At 33.2% G+C, this 14,562-nt stretch overlaps 1 pseudogene across 1 annotated transcript; it reads right to left on the bottom strand.

Moving 5' to 3' along the window:
- Positions 1-115: 115 nt before the first annotated feature.
- Positions 116-6,452, bottom strand: LOC143543605 (lipoxygenase 2, chloroplastic-like; annotated as a pseudogene). The gene is made up of 7 exons (XR_013137103.1): positions 6,057-6,452; positions 4,388-4,653; positions 1,875-2,112; positions 1,254-1,571; positions 1,072-1,157; positions 774-884; positions 116-685 (listed from the first exon to the last, which is right to left on the bottom strand). The product of XR_013137103.1 is annotated as a lipoxygenase 2, chloroplastic-like (transcript).
- Between the last annotated feature and the right edge of the window lie 8,110 nt (positions 6,453-14,562).

Raw genomic sequence — 14,562 nt, 5'->3', positions numbered from 1 at the left:
AAATAAAATCACTAAATCGTAACCAACTTTCATTAGTGTGTCATGTAGGCCACTCAAAGGCTCATCTTACTAAGGTTTAACCACTCATTGTCAATGTTATGTAATTTTAAAAATATTACCTGTTAATTAAGTCAGCTGGAAGTGCCTCGTGATCGAATCGCCATTGTTTATATGCATCAGAGGAAAGTTTCATAGAATATTTTCTAGGAGTGAAAGATGTCTCGATAGTACCACCAGCATTAATGAGAGCTAGTCGAGCTAAGGAATTAATTTGCATTGTGTATCTGAGATGAGGACACAATAAGCTTTGTATTGGGTGCATTTTGCTGAGGTGGCGGTTGGTGGCAATTATGTAAGGCTCAGTAACAGCATGAGTTCTTAAAAAATGGCTAACAAGTTGGTGATAACCAGAATCATGAGCAAGAACATGAGCCTTGGCTAGCTTCCATAGCCACGCACCAGTAGCCTCGCGACTTGGTGTGTACACATGCTTCCATTGTGGTTTCCCGTTGTTAGGTGGGCGAGTTAACTCAATGGCTAGTGGTCTTAGTGTTCCGTTTGATGTGAGAAACATTAAGGTTCTTGAACCATAAAGAGTTGTCCCTTGAATCTCACTAACTTTGTTAACATGAGGTAAGAGGAGATCATGGTAATCCAACATGAATAGTTTCTTTTGTTCCAATGCCTTTTTACCAAAAAACAAAAAAACAAGTGAAAATGACTTGGTTACATAATTTCATAATATGTTATTGTGTTTATATTATTATTATTACCTCTTCAAGAGTCATTAAACCTTTTATCTCTTGCTCTACAATTTCTTTGGTAATTACTGACTCAGTTGGTCCATAAACTTCAGGGTCTAGCTTGCTCATCAATGGCCATTCCTACATATTTGGTCAAGTAATTAGATTCATAATTATCCAAATTTGTTTCAAAGAATATTGTTGAAACATAGCTACTAAATTTTTTTCAATTCTTTTTGCATATTATCTGATAACAGATTCTCATTTGAAACATTAAGCTTTAACTTTTTCAAAATAATATTCCAAGAAGTTTGTCTATAGGTTACACCGTGACTAATTGTATGCTATATGGATTGAGACCAGCGAGTGTTTGTCGACAAAATTCCTCATCCCGATACCAAGAAAACGGATCCTCTGAGGTTGCAAATCAACAAACCATATATATATAAATCAAGAATCGATAATACAAAATTAGTGCATATGTCGAAAATTTTGAAATAACAAGCTTACTCTCTTTAATTCGAGGAGTCTCAAACTGCAATAAATCTCCTGCGGCACTGGTTATAGTATTAACAAGTCTTTGTAACACATTTAGAAGTCCATTGGTAGGGAGATCAACATCAACACCTTCTTCATAAAGTGACTCAATGTCTCTAAACGATGAAAAACCCTTGTTCGGGTTTGTTAATCTTGACTCTAGCATCGGTATAATTCCTTCTAATACCGAAAACAATGTGGTTGCCCCAAATGTTACCTCTTTTATCTCTGAAAAATCTTCATCTCTCGGCACGTAAAATGGAACCACCTTCCTTGACTCCGACCATGGTTCTGAAATTTCACAAAAGTTTTCGGTTTATCCATACTATATTATAATACATATGAGATGGACCAAAAAATAATTTTACATAATTTTAAGAGTTTTAAGTAACTATAAGTTTTAAGACGTATGTTACCGTCCTTTTAAACATATTGTTCACTTTTAAACCCACTTCTCTATAACGATTTCATACAGTCATAACTTTTTCATACGTTAATATTAATAAAATAAAATACATCATATAAAAAAACATTTTATTACTTTAGTTTGAGTATAGTATTGCTATAAGTGATTAACTGAGTATGTGTATGTACCTGTGGAGGTCATTTAGCGACCAGTTCGGCAACGCCTAGGGTATGGATGCAATTCACCACCGAGAACTGGACGAGAGAGATCTGAGCTGGTTTCAGGATCGCCAATATCATTGTACGTATCGTAATCATAAATCCTTTCAAATGTTTTGCGCTCTCCTTCACCATTGCCTCGAAGAGACTCGAGATCTTTCTCCCTTAAAGACCTTAAGCCCACCGGCGTGTCCGATGGTAGATATAACTGTTTCAAAAAAAACCGTGCCGATTAACAATTTTATTTTCAGATGAATATGAACAGTTTTATGTCATTCAAATAAGTGCATACTTTTATACAATTTAAAAATGTTTAAGATAGTAATAATAAGAGTTAATTACGCTTGGTGCCTATTGTTTTAGTAACATGTTTGAGTATTATGCTTTATTGTCATATACACTAAGTTAGATACTAACACTAAGAGATGTTAAAATTTAACTGAGAAGCCTCTCATATACCTAATATGTGAGGGTAATTTTATCATTTTTTTATTGAATCGGCCAAACAAATCATTTTTAGATAAATACCCATTTCAAAAATCCCAATCCCAGCTCTTATTCGTCACAATTCCAACCGTTGTTCAAAAACTAATCAAGATGCCAATTACGATTGTAATATATGGTTAATCTTCGATTTTGATTATGATATATATTGTAAGTATACTTGAATAGTTTAAATTTTTGTTAACTTCTTTGTGCGACTATGTTAAAGTATGGAATTCATTAAAAATTGAATTTTTGGATTTGTTCATTTTTATCCTAAGTCAAAATATTGGCCATTTTAATTAGGATTTTAAGTCAAAGTTTAAACCCTAATCTGATTGGATTATCCCATTCTCCGTGTCAAATACGGTTTATGAGTTAACTTTCAAAATCACTGAAGAAACACTAAGTTACCCCGGGCAGATTACGGATAATCTGGGGGTTAAATAGATGTTTCCCACGAGGGGTTAGATCCGGCAAAGATGGTTCTTCTGATAACCTGCAAAACAGACACCGTAAGCTCGTCACTGAGAAGGGGGGGTTCCTCCTTGTGACCACCCTCCGGCGTGAGAATCAGACTAGATTGCTCTTGAATATAAATGTATATTAAGAGATTGCTAGAGCAGATATCAGGTATATGATGTAAGATACAAGATAAGATGAGATGATCATACCATTTGGGGTATTTATAGCCGAAGGTAGGTTTCCAAGAGGGTATAGCCGGTTGAATAGTATTCCTGTTCTACCAACTGTGGCCTACGCACGTGCCATGCCGGTAGTTGGTGGGTAGGCAGCGGCTGACAGTGACCAGGCCTGCTGTGTACTATTCCTTTTCCACCAACTGCAGGCTATGCACGTGGTATGACAGGAGTTGGTGAGTAGGCAGCGGCTAATAGTGACATACAGTACAAGAGCATGCTGCTCGCCATACTGTTGTCAATGAGCTGTCGTATCTCTGGTCAGATCTTTTGCCCATACCTCGTCAGGTACAGTACAAAAGATCCTCCAGTATCGTACGGACTGGCTCATTTGGGCGGGAGTATTCCCCCTCCCGCCTTTGTGCGGGATTGTTCCCGGCTTTGCTCATTCCTTCAGGTGACTACTGAATTATTTTGAGAGCTAAGTGTCTTGTGCGTGTAGCCTTGCTGTGCGGGTGGCCTTCCCTGATGGCTTGTATCCGCAGCTGCGGGAACAGGCGGAGTACTTCGCCATTGGGAGGCATTTCCTGCGGGAACAGCTTGCGTACTGCGCGTAAGGACGTCACGTCTCTGAGCATGGTGGGTCATGCGGATCCAGTTGGTTTCTGCGCAGACGTCTCTCTTCAAAGTAAGTCATGCGGGTCCAACTGGGCTCTGCTGGGACCTACCTCTTCAATCACATACTCATTCTTAAGGTTGTTTGGGTTGTATCTGATTGATTTATTTACAGATCCACTAAATAGTTAACTCTGAAAATGATACAACTCTCAAATAATCCGAATAAAAATTTGACCCCTAAACTAAAAAAGACATGCATTAAGTATCGTACAACAAGTATTAATACTTGTATTACTTAAATTTAAGATACCCTTGTGTTATGCATTAGAATATAGTATAGATACTAGGTTATTGCCAAAGGCCTTCAAGTTCAACGGCACCACGAGTTTCTCCCAAATTTCCACTAGGGAGGCCTGAGTTTGAATTTCATTGCTAACAATTTTGTTGGTAGGCAAGTCATGAGGTTTTACAAGGTAATCGGTTTCCTTCTTGAATGGTTTGGCGCCATCTTCGAGTATCAAAATAACAATGAACGGTTGTAACTCCGTCTGAGATGTGAATATATACCTTTGAGCTTGAATACGTCATCGTTCAAAAAAATTGATACTCGGTTGTTATAACTAGTATATGAGCTTAGAGGCATCTCTCTTTAAAGTTTTCTTCGACTTTTAAACTTATCATTGGCCCTTTTACTTTCGAAATAAATAACTAAAACTAAATAATGTTTTTCAAAATATAACTCACTTTGTTTGTGAAGAAGATTCTTTTATCAGGATTATCATACTTGGAGTGAACCCAAGATTCACACGAAAATGTCACGTTGCCATCGTCAAGCACAATATTCTTGATGTACGACTCTTTACGAAGTTCATTCTCTACTAGTATCGCACCTATATCGCCGAAGTCATAAGGAACACTAAACTCGAACTTGTATTTGTACAATTTACTCCCATCGTCTGAACCATCAAAACTCGCATATGCCTTAATCGTCTCCTTCTCTTTTCCTAATGCTTCATAGACATGTTAAATAGGAAATCATATGTTAGGCTTAGTTAAATCACAATCTTACTTACATTATATGACTGATCACTTATGTTAATGGAAAATGAATGAAGATAACCGTTGGGATATTTAACCTTTTTATATTAAAGTTGTTTATGTAGCAATCCAAGTAAACCATGCCAATATATTATTGGCTTTGCCCCAAAATAGGTAAGGTTTACATTGTTTGTCAAATTCTTTGTTTGATTGTAAATTTATATATGAGGACGCAGTGGCGAAGATTCCTTAGGACCTGGGTGGCCCTGCCCCTGTTTTTTTACGTAGTGGTGTAAATTTATCTGTTTTAGTCCTAAATTTTTATACATAGTGTAAATTTAGCCGTTTCCGGCCCAAAATTTTTATACGTAGTGTAAAATTTAGCCGTTTTCGACCGAAATTTCTTATACGTAGTGTAAAATTTAGCCGTTTTCGGCCGAAATGTCTTATAAATAATGTAAAATTTAGCCATTTTCGACCGAAATTTTTTATACGTGGTGTAAACTTAGCCCATTTTCCTCGAAAATTTGATCCTGGCCACCTTCGTTTGTTAAATTTTGTATACATTTTGAATCCCCCCCCACCACCACTCCGGTGTCTTAGTCCAAGCTTCGCAACTGTGAGGACGTTTTATAAATTAAACTAAAGGATAATACTTTATACTCATTAAATGGAGACTGGTTTTGCTATAATACTTTTTGTAACGATTTTGTTTTTAGACTCTTGTGTTCAGTTATGATTCTTCTGGTCCAGAAAAAATATGCATCACTCTTTTTGTATATTTAAACTAAAAAAAACGTTACTTCCATTTTCAATTAACTAATTTTTTAGTTTTTTTTTACATCTAATTTGGATAACTGACGGGTCACTAGCCCACCCATTTATCTTTATTACCGGAGTACCAGAAGCCACCCTCAAGAGGAAACACATCATAGATGGGATTTAAACCCAAGATCTTCCCGTTTTTAAATTGGAGTATCTGGGTGGCTCACATCAACCATTTGAACTGAAAATCACCGGCGTTTAATAAAGTTTAGTTAAATGATATGTTACTACCTAATTAGCCTTTTGTTAAAAGCCATTTGTTATATATAGAATTGGAGTTCAAATTATATATCCCTATATTTCCCAACAAACATTCAAGACAACTTTTATAATATATTTATTCTTTAAAACACTCTTTACTTACTTTGTAACATACATACCGACTTCTCACAAACAAAAGTCATTGAGAAAGTTAATTTGGTACAAAAAATTATAAATAAAAAACCACGCCTTTTTAAAAATCTTCACTCCTAAACTAACATGGTGAAGTTTTATTAAAATTAATAACTTTTGTGACAATTTTTTTGTAATGTGAAGAATGTATACTCACAATCAAGATCAGCAGAAACAAGCTCCAACAAAAATGACTTTCCAAAAAGATTAGTAGCACAATCAGCCACAGTTCCTAGAAGACCAGTGGTCACACCCGCAAGCGCACCACTACCGGTTGGTTGAACATTGACGACACCTTTAACAGTTGTGAACTTGTCAACACCTATAGCGGTTGTGATCTTGTCAACAGAAGTTGAGACCACGGCTTTTATGTTACTAGGTTTGTATCGAGTACTTCTATGATAGCATTTCTTCGTTAGCGTGTGTCTAAAGATGGTAGTGGTGATGAAAGGCGTGGCTAGGGGCGGTATGTTAACGGGTGTGCCTAGTGCCGATTGGTGGTGAGATCTCAACATGGTTATTTAATTTTTGATTTTGTGTAGATAATAATTTCTCTTGTTAAGTTTCGAGTAGCCATCTAATTATATATGGAAAGTTCATGCCAATAATGGTCCCATGATAAATGTCTAGGAAGTCTCTTCCATTCATTTTATTGCAAGAGACAAAAGCATATTAAATGAATATAACTTTATATAAATATCTAGAAAAAAATAAACTCTATAATTTGAATAGTAAAACTGTATTATACTATTATTCATTTTCGTATAGCCGCCATGCAACGTATTTAGATTATATCAACGGTCAACTTAATTACAAGTTGCAACATAATCCAAAACAATCCTCTTGTATTCATATACACATCTTTTCAAATTGTTAAAATTCCAAAATGTAAGTTTTTATAAAGTTTGGAATAGTAACTAAGTTTTAAAAATATTTTAATTAAATCATTCAAATATAAAAGGTGTTTCAATTATTTTAATTAGTTGAGCATTCGTATATTACAAGCATATTCTTTTTTATACAAGTTATTATGAATGATATATATGAGATCTATATGTGTTTGAAATTAATGCATGTATAGAATATAATGTGTATAAAACATTTACTTGAAGTATCACCCAATTAATGTATTAAAAAGTAATTTATTATTTTAGCTTTAATATAAAATCTCATTATTTAATTGTTATTTATAAGTTACGAATGCCACTTCCATTTTGGTGGGGTGGTACTCAAGTTCGAATCCCGGCTTATATGAACGCTCTGAATATTTCACCTACACTCCAAACACACACCTCCACTTCTTTCTTTACATTTAAAAATTAAAATTCAAGAACAAGGATTGTAGCTCGTATTATGTTCATCTAAGTCAAAGTAACAATAAGCATCAAGATAATAAGCTAGGTGCAAGGTCCAAGATCAACCGGTTCATTCTTTTAAGGTATAAAAGGTATTGTAGTTAGATTGGGTTGAATTTGGTATGGAATTAGATCGGGGTCTTGTGGATTAATAAAAATACAAACTTGGCATTAAAACATGAAACTTTTGTTGCCTAAATTGGTTCTAGTATATTAAACGAGTTCTGATGTCGAATCATGTAGCATTTGCAAAAGGCTGGGCTTTGGCTACACTGATTTATAGGCCTAGTAAGTTTTGGTGGGCATAGTAGCCGAAATTGCATGTTTGGAGTATCCGCAAAAATGGGCCTTGCAGATAGTATCACTAGTTTACATTACGGATGGGAAGTGTTAACCGCATAGGCTTGATACGATTGGGCCATACGGATACCCTGAAGCAATTAGGCCCACCTAACGAAAAATATTTCACTTATGCGGATGAACTATTAGACTTTCATGTTTGATTTGCGAATTGCCTATAGGCCCACTGCGATTAGAACTTGTGGCCCATGCTGATGGACCTAGATGGCCCATGCGAATGGGCTATGCAGCTGGCCCAGGTGATTGATGTCGAAAGGTTAATCAAAAATATTTGTAAAAGACTAAAAGTTACCTTTACTAGAAATGGCAAGCAAGGTGTCGAATCCACGGAGAACCAGTGGAAAATGTTGATCGAGTTTATCATCTAATAGTGATTATACTGGCCGGACAAACGATGTCAAACAAGCTTTTGAAAATGATTTAACTATGAAATAATTTGGAAAACAAGTAACTTTAATTTGTAAACACTTATTAGAAAAATATACAAATACAGGTTTCAGGTTGTGAAGCTGACTGGACAAGTCAATTAAACCTGTTTGGAAATCTCTTTGTTCTAATAAATAATCAAAAGACTAGAAATTTGGCCCTGTTGATTATTATAAATTAATCCAAACAATTCACACAGCTTAATAATAATCTAATGAATTACCAGTTTTAGGTATATATATATATGTGTGTGTGTGTGTGTGTGTGTGTGTGTGATCAATTCAATGGTTAAAGATAAATGGATTAATGATGATAAGAACTCAATTCTAAATGTTAATGACCTTATATCAATTAATTGATAAAATCTCAAAACATTTAATTGTGAAAAACAAATTTATCAACATAAACGAACATAAGATTTAACTAACCGAATTATTAACCAAATCCCAATCCAAAGTCACTAAATCAAAAAAACTCCAACTACAAACACAACCCTATGCTCGGAGATGGTCACGAATGTATTAGTCTTGCATCCTCATCTTGAATAACTTGATTCTTGATTGGAAGGATGAATTTATGTTTGAAAGATGTTAAGATGGTGAAGAATGGCTCAAAAATCGTCCTTGGTGGCTAGGGTATGAAAAATAATCGACCTAGGGTTTTATCGGGCTTAAATATGGAAGAAAATGCTAAAAAAAAAACGAATTCCCAGTCGACACCACCCTTACGATGTTGTTTTTCTTACGACCAGCTTACGACCATTTCTCCAAAGTCTCCACCGTAAGCTGTAAAGCCACCGTAGCTTACTGTATACTCAGCACTAAATCTTCCGTTTTTCATTTTCTCGATGTCCAATCGCCATTCCGAACCCCCGGTTGTTTTCTTTTATGCATAACTTGATTCCGTCATATATGATCCAAATTAGTTCCTTTAAGCTCCGAGCACATGCAATCGTAAAACCAATCAAAATACTCGTATTCGATATACAGGGCCGTCCCCGAGGATTTATATACCTCGGCCGAGCTGGAAAAAAAGGCCCGTATAGTTTAAACGGGTTTTTGGATATAAATTTTTTTGGGGTGTATATTTAAAATTATTAATCATTAATCGGTTTACGCAAAACAAGATCACCAATAATTTATTCTTCAAAAAGTTTTTCTAACCTCTTTGAGTATTGATTTCATTGGTATTTAGAAGAGATGATAGAACTCAACTATTGTTTAAGGTTTCTTTTACTACATATTCTTCTAGAGAAATATTTTAAAAGAAATAAACATGTATTGTTAAATTAAAAATTAGAGCAGGTCTTATAAATTTATAGCCAGCAAAGTTAAAAGCTTGATATAAAAAATATAATAATCATATAAAATTAGAAAGAAAAAAGTAAAAGTAAAAAACTATTAGTTATTCAAATCATTTACTCATTTAATAATAAAAAAACTAAAAATAAATTTACATCTTAGTAATAAATAAAAAATAAAATAAATTTACAACTTAAATTAAAGTGAAAACGTATGCATATAAACATACCATTATTGTTCACTGGTGGAGTGGTGTTGTCAGGAGAGAGAAAAAAGACAAAAAAACCAAGTAAAAAAATATTACTTTTCTTCAACAACCATCATCTTCCTCATTTAATATCTACAACTCACTTCCTCCGTAAAAACTTCTATGTATCACTACATAAAAGATTAAAAATATATAAAAATAATTCTGGCCCTAAAAATTACGTGCCTCGGACGGTTGTCCGGCTCACCCTACCCAAGGGCCGGCCCTGTCGATATATATATATATATATATATATATATATATATATATATATATATATAGGATTGATTCCTTTTAAGAACCGCTTTGAGTTTTAAGAACTCGAAAGAACTCAATGTAACAATTTTTTTTTTAAAATTTTTTTTTACACATGTGTAATACGTAAGTGTAAGTAATGTACAAAAAATTACATTATTTTTTTACACAACGAATCGACTTATTACACATGTGTAACTAACAGTTAAACTTGTGTAATTATCAAAAATACTTACTCTCTCTCCTGCTTCATTTTTTTATTACATTTAATCTCAGCCACATATTTCATGTCATTTAATTAAATGTGTGGTCCAAATTTGAGTTCTTAAAGTTCTTACAACTCAACATGGTTCTCAAATTATCCCTCCCCTATATATATATATATATAAGCAACTAAAACACATAGTATTAAACATTAGAAACACATTCTTTACCCACTCATCACATCTCCACACTTATCATTTTTCGTCCCGGAAAAGAATCACAATGGAATCACAATCAAAAAGTGTTTTCACAAAACACGTAGGTTATTTAATTAATGACAGATTAACACAAAAACTGTGATTAGCGGTATTTTTGTCCAATTAAACCCATGCACTAATACTTACCATAACAAAGAAGGTGTGAAAAAGATATTAGTTCATGTGATTAAGTGGAACCCACATTAACAAGCCCTGAAGCCGCCTTACCACGCTTCATTATGGTTTTACCGCACCAGGCCACCTCAACTTGACTTAAACTTTAAAATTAGTTGATCAAAACTTTGCACAACAAGGTGTACAAGCTAAGACAATCAAGGATAGTGTTGTCCATCTAAACTCAAGCATCAAAATATACCAGAATGGGCGTTAGATACATTTAAGGTATAATTAAGTAATTATCTAGCAAGTGGTCCCCACTATATGACATACCCCATTATCAAGCAACACCCCGTTGCGCATCATCCCAGGTGAATATGCATGATTTCATTTGTATGTTTAAACACGTTGTGTCTCAGGTAAGGTCTTTCTTAATTGTATGGACCGCGTCAAAGTGGACAACGAGTGGCTAACAGCGGGAGCGATCAACTCATTGTTTAAGTATACGGTGAAGTACCTAATGATCATTTATGACTTTTTATCACTATCTTGAAAGTGATTTGCATTTGCTATTTTGGTAGTAGTAACTACAGGTTTAGAGTTTTAGCTCAATTTAATATTCGTAAAGCTACTTAGGCGATACGAATACCCAAATGACAAACGTCATAAAGACCCGGAATTTCATAACCCTAAAGCATCCTATAAATAGAGGATTTAAGGCTATAAAACCATACGACGTGAAACGTTACCACTTAAACTAGAAGTATATTCATTTTAGTTTATATCACAATTGCTATGTCGTTTAAGTTAGAGAACTTAATTAACTTGATTAACTTAGTAACACCATTAACTAAGCTAACCCAGTTAAGTTCAATTAATTTAGCTAGCTCAGTTAATTAAAAGATTAGTGTTTAACTGTTAGCCGTGCTCATTTGAAAACGGGGATTACGATCCATTTAAAGTGTAACACGTTACATGTGAGTTTCTAAACCCCTCTTTATATTGTTTTAAACATGGGGGTTTGTGTGCATACGTAAAGGTAAGTTAAAGATAAGTTAACGAATAGTTATGTTTAAGCGTATTGTTAGTCATCTATCCCGCGCGATGGATTGATAGTGACTTTTCCATGAGTGTACCCTTACGGGCTTGATAGTGGTTCTTCCATGCATTTATATTGGCAACACCTTTGTTGCGTGTGTTGGCAGTTGCAATTACGTATAGTTCGTAAAGAGTTGATAGTCAGTCATCTTGTTATGCTATGATAATTACACTTACGTTATGTTTGTGCTTCGACACACCAGCGTTACTATATTGAAGTATAGTAGCAGTCAGTTGGTTAAAGCTGCTAGAACTAACTCAGCGTATAGATGATGCTTTGTATGCACACCAGGTTAGTAGTAGGGGTGTTCAAATTTCAGATATCCGATCAGATAGTGACTTAGTTATACGAAAATTTGTAAAAAAAAAAATTAAAAAAAAAACTGTTTTAAAAATTAAACTTACAACATCTCAAGAATCCAAGTTTTCCAATCCAACAAACTAGACACAAATTGTTCCAAATACAAACAAACAAGCAAATAACACACAATCCATTATTTAAAATAAACAAGCCAATACCTTATCAAGATGGAGAATGGAGAGACACAGTGGTGGAGGGCTGGAGGTCGTGAATGACGACGGTAGGGGAGTGGAAATGGTGACGAACGACGATCATCGGCCGTGGTCCACGTAGAAACAAGAAGGAATGAAAGAGAGAACAAAGATGACTAATAGAGAATTAAAAGATGGTTCAGATTAATTAAAAGGGCGTATGGTTTAGAAATTAAGGTTTCCTCTAATATTAGTTGGTAGATAAATCAGAATTAAAAAAAATATTAAATCTAATATTTCGGTTATCCGAACTATCCGAAAAATCCCAAAAATGCTATCAAACCCCGAATTTTCAGATATCCGGGATTCGAATATCCGAAATTTAGGATAGTTCAGATACAAATAATCGGATAATTCGAATTCGGATTTTTTTGAACAACCCTAGTTAGTAGATTGAAATGACAGAATAAGTACAACTGGAGCATGGAGGGTTATCTGTGTTGACGACTGGCATCCGATAGTTTTAGTTGTTATGTTGAACGAGTTAATTAATTAACTTATGTTTGGGCATTTGAGACAAGTTGTAATGAAAGCCTTCCGCTTCTTTGTGTTATTTTGAAGTTTAAGAACTATATATGCAAGTGAAATTTCAATTGTTGAGACGTGTCATGTTCTACCGTTTCATTCTTATTTTATTATATTAGTTTACATATAATTTTTTTTTATTAATTCTTATATGTTATAAACTATGAATTATATGTGTGAAATATTTCTACGTGGTGAGATTTGTTTAAACGCCATTACCTTTATTTTTAAAAAATAAATACTAAGACCAAAAAATAAGAAGAAAAAAATCTATAAAGAATGTCCAGTGACCTGTTCGTTGCATCCTATTAGCCTATTAGGTTGTGGATTTTTCTTATTATTAAAAATGACACATTGCACTTTGTAGAATAAAATTAATAAATAAACTGGATAAAATATTATTTCTATATTTTTCTATTATTAAAAAAGATGCATGACACCTTATAAAATTATATGTAATGTAATAGAATGAATAGTTATCCAACAATGCACGAAATAAATATTTTTAATATATTTCTTATTCCTAAAGAAAATTGATTATAAAATATCTATAAATTGAATAAATATCAATTGTTGCTAATAGGTGTAAATAATTAAGTTTAGTTGGATTATGTAGTCGGAAAACAGAAATTAGTTTTCATAATAATAAACGAGATAAGTTGATTATATTGTGAATGAATATGATACTATGTTTTTTTTATTTTTATAATATTCAGGCTTCTCGTTACTTGTTAGTTGTACTCATTTTTTTTTTCTTCTAATACAATTTGACCTTTAAAAAAAGGTTTAATAAAAGTTATTCGATAAATTCATATCTTAATTAACTTTACTTCATATGAATAATATATAACTAATATATGCTTTTTCAAAATTTAAATATTCATTGTTTTAAAAGTCAACTTTAGAAAACTCAATTTTCACGTACGAACATAAGTACGGAATTTTGGAATACCACATTCTTCATATATTCATATATTTTTTTTAATTTATGTGTTAATTACTTAACATTTTTTTAATGATCAACAAAATTTTGTTAACAAACTAACAAGATGCTAATTGCTAAACTACCGAAATACATCAACCAATACAAAAAAAAAAAAAAAAAAGAAACTCCTAGCCTCACCACCCAAAACAAAAACAAACAACAATAACATCAATTACAACCGAAATCTACACCAATTCTCCCATGATCACCGCTCCTTTTAGACATATTCTTGATCCAAGATATCCGAGATCTTTAATCTCTTCAATACTTAACATTTAACACATCATGGTAAATACTCTCTTAGCCTCATGCAATAAACATAATACCAAAAATTGAAATTGTATACCTTTTTAATGAAAATTAACATTTAATTAAGTTTAGTTGAAAACAGAATCTTGGAAAGATGCTAACCATGGGAGAGCATATGCTAAAAAATCAAGACATTTTCATGCTTATTGTTTTTGGTATATTTGGGTTTCTTGCCTCCGAAGTTATTGTGTTCCTGAAAGAATTTAGTAGGTCATGCACAGTAACTTATCGAAGAAGCTTAACTTTGTTTTTCGGAAGCATCAGTTTTGCTATTCATTGGTTGCGACAACTAATTTTTATTGTGATTGAGAGAACTTATATTTACGGAGTCTACTTTACACCTCTAACATTTTCATGGTATATTATTACCTTTTATATAAAACCTTATTTTTGTAGTGTTATATTTTTTTGAAATAATATATAATGTAATCATATTTATTTTTGTCATTTTTTTTAAAGTCCAATGTTGAAAATTCAACTTTAGACCAATTAAATTTCATATGCTAAGAAAGGAATATTCATTTTGTAAATAATTGGGGAAAAAAAAGATTTTAGACATCTTTGTTAACGAATGTACAAATGTGTCATATTCGGTTTGTATTTATGATGCACAACTTTTCTTTTTCAAAATGAAATGATAGTGGATAATTTTGAATTCTTTTGAGGACATAA

This window comes from Bidens hawaiensis, unplaced genomic scaffold (assembly GCF_021521415.1).
Source record: "Bidens hawaiensis isolate Kalapana, Puna unplaced genomic scaffold, B.hawaiensis_p1.1 tig00013187_1, whole genome shotgun sequence".
NCBI classification, from domain to species: domain Eukaryota; kingdom Viridiplantae; phylum Streptophyta; class Magnoliopsida; order Asterales; family Asteraceae; genus Bidens; species Bidens hawaiensis.
Note: the sequence above shows the minus strand (reverse complement) of the source record. Positions and strands in the feature narration are given on the sequence as shown.